The sequence below is a fragment of the Quercus suber genome, unplaced genomic scaffold, assembly GCF_002906115.3.
Source record: "Quercus suber isolate HL8 unplaced genomic scaffold, Cork oak 2.0 scaffold_1698, whole genome shotgun sequence".
Taxonomy (NCBI): domain Eukaryota; kingdom Viridiplantae; phylum Streptophyta; class Magnoliopsida; order Fagales; family Fagaceae; genus Quercus; species Quercus suber.
In genome coordinates this window covers 1-3,157 of record NW_027071053.1, presented here as the reverse complement: position 1 = coordinate 3,157, position 3,157 = coordinate 1, and the positions used below count along the sequence as shown (strand labels likewise).

At 32.7% G+C, this 3,157-nt stretch overlaps 1 long non-coding RNA gene across 1 annotated transcript; it reads left to right on the top strand.

Annotated features, from left to right (window-relative positions):
• The first annotated feature begins 1,025 nt into the window (after window positions 1-1,025).
• On the top strand, window positions 1,026-3,146 carry LOC136066058 (uncharacterized). Its single transcript, XR_010627586.1, has 4 exons — window positions 1,026-1,613; window positions 1,710-1,778; window positions 2,389-2,439; window positions 2,575-3,146. It is a non-coding gene; the product is annotated as an uncharacterized LOC136066058 (long non-coding RNA).
• Window positions 3,147-3,157: the final 11 nt, after the last annotated feature.

Below are 3,157 nucleotides of genomic sequence, written 5' to 3'. Positions count from 1 at the left end.
CCCAACGTTATTTACAATTTGACTCAAATGCAGCTGAAGTCATAATCTTAGTTGATTTTGGGGATGCGTAAAATAAACATTCCTCAAAAGTAGTTTTGTTAACATGTACCAGACCATTGGTTAAACCGTTAAATCTGTGAACCAAAGTATTATCTAGAATGATTTGATATAAAATACTAGATGTGCAATGTCTCATTTCAAACCATGTAAACTAACGGATTGTACTGATTAATTTTCTTGACTCACGGATAAAAAGAAGAATATTGTGTGAAACTGTGCAAGAAGACTAAACTAAAGTCACTAAACTCTGAAGCTTAAACTAAATTACTGAACTGCTAAAGATTGAAAAGATAAACTGATAAAGACATAAAGTGATAAAGATTAAAAACTAAAGAGATAAAGTAAGAGTTGTTTTGTAGTAGAGTTGGCGGTCCTTGAGATGAGAGTTGGGATTGAAGAGATATAAAATGAACTTAAAAAAATAAAAAGACAAAAATGGAATAATATCTACACTAAAGATAGAGATAATTTTGGTGACTGGCACCAATTGGTTTGCATGGAACACAAGCCACCAATAATACAACAATAACACTTGATTTTAATCAATAGTCGTATCTAGAGATTTAAATAATTTTGTTCTACTATAGGGTTTAATGATCGGGGGGAGCTTGTGTCCAGTGGCCAGTGCCACTGGACACAAGCCATCCCTTAATGATCAAGCTAATGATTTATTTTGAACTTCTATGACATGTTTTAAGACTCTTGGATTAACTACTGCATACCCTTGGTGAGATGGTCACTCCACAAGTATAAGTGCTTGTGAGGGGTAAGGGCCGGGTTCAAGTCTTCAGGAAGGAGCTTCACACACACATACACTTAGATTAGGTTAGAATAGAAATTCTATCTTGTATAAAAAAAAAAAAAAAACTTTTGGATTATATAAATTAGTTATTAAATAATCTACATAAATGATATGTTTATTCTTTTATTTTCTCAAACTTTATTTTATATGATGTAAAATTGTTTTTATTGTTATAATTTTTTTTGAGGAAATATTATTATAATTTATTTATTAATTTATCTTTTCTTTTAGAGAGATTTATTAATTTACCTAAATGGAACATTTTTATTTTTATTATATTTTAGTTGCTTTTTATAATTATAAAATATAATATTATTTGATTAATTAATAAACCTAGAGTTGAAGCAATAAATCACTGATTGAACCAATTCTTCAGCCGGATCAATTAACGGTTCTGATAACTATGTCAAAAACTAAAATTGTATGAATTACGAAACTTGGTTGCATGAGATGACATTCTCATAGCCAATGAGGATCCCCCTCGATCTCCATTTGCTCCTATTTCATCCGCCGCGGCAAAACCATTCTTTCTCGCAAGTAGAGCAGGTTATCGGCGAGGTCTGCTTTCTTCATGTCAAAATATTTAATATATATGCAAATGCAATATTGCTTAGTGAAACTCAGTTTTGCTTCCGCTTCAATTCTACAAAATGTTCTGCTCCCCTTAGCATTGAGGCAGACCATGTAAATCTTGACCGTGTTGTTGGAGTCTGGTGCTACCAGAATGAGTGAAAAAGAAGAAGAACGTCAGGTAAAAATAAGTTTAGTTTAGATTCTCTCTAATCTCAGTAATCTGCATGGATTCTGATTTCATTGTTCAATAATCAAATTATTCCATTTTTGTCAGCTTGCAGTGAAGAAAAGACGGGCTAGGGAAGCTGAAGAGGTGGAGCTGGATGAGATGAAATCCATGGGGGTACGACTAGCGTACTTGCTTTGGTAATTTATTTTTACAAATGGCATACTTAAGGGCTCCAATAGAGTCTGTAGCTTGTGTCTTTTAGAAATGTTGCCTGAGATCATTATTAATGTGCGTGCATCACATTTTTCTTCTATAAGTAATTATGTATGAAGTTATAACACTTGGATGTGAACTAAAGTTGATATAATTTTTGATATGTTAAAGTGCAAACTATTCACCTAAAGTTTTGGAGTCTTTAGATTCAAGCTTGTCACGCATGTTTAGTTCCGCCCAATAAAATTATGTCGGGTGACTTCATTGCAAGCTATGTGGCACTTAAAAGGAGTACAACTTTAATTGTAAAATCCAAAATTTGAAACTGTAACATCCAAAAGACCCCAAACTTTAGCAGACAGCCCCTTTGCAGGCCCAAGATTGTTATCAAATGATTTTACAGCTTATTCTTTTCTAAAAGTGAAACTGTGTTGGCCTCTCTGCTTAAATTTTGGTCATATGGTAGTTGCCATTTTGCTAAGTTCTTTTTCCTCTCTCTCTCTCTCTGTGTTTTTACTGTACAGTGTTGTTATATGGTTCTAACTATATTAATTGGCTTATATTCTGACAGGAGAAGGAGCCGGTTGAAGAGGATGAAGCAGTTAATATATCAATATCTCATGTCAGTACAGGCCTTCCACTTTCACTTGTTTGCTTCCAATGTCTTCTGTCCCCTATCCACTTGCACCCCCTTTTTTTTCCTTCTTGGAGCATGGTTTTCTCTAATATGGTTTACTTTCATAAAAATCTTTTACAGAATTCAAGCCAAGATCTTGTTAGAAGGATTCATGATGATCTGAAGGTATGGTGATTCTGTAAGGGTAGTTTGTTTATTTATTTATTTATATTTTTTTTGGATTTGGATAAGTCAAGAACTTATTTCCCTTAATATGATTCATAATTTCAGTTGACAAGCATGATATCTTAGTGAAAAAGATGTCATTTGTTCTAATAAGTGTTCTATTAATTCTTACAGTTTATTTCTAGTAAAATGAGAGGGTGCGCACTAATTTGTATCAATTGCAGTATTTTCTTCTCAAAAAAAAAAAAAGAAGAAGAGTACCGACAATTTTATGCTTCATGTTTGGAATAAAGACCTATACTCAAAATATGTTGTTCTTAAAACTTTTTCCATGCAAAATAAAGGTAAATATGCACAACCCGACATGCATACATGTATATAACATTGTTATGAGGGCACTTTAAAATCCTTTTCTGAGAGTATAAACTATGGACATACCAGAAGTGTAAGAGAACAATCAACTGACATGTTGTCCAAATATCAGTAAAATATTATATGCTGCATTTGATTGGCCCTCGTAAACATGTGAAATAGAATA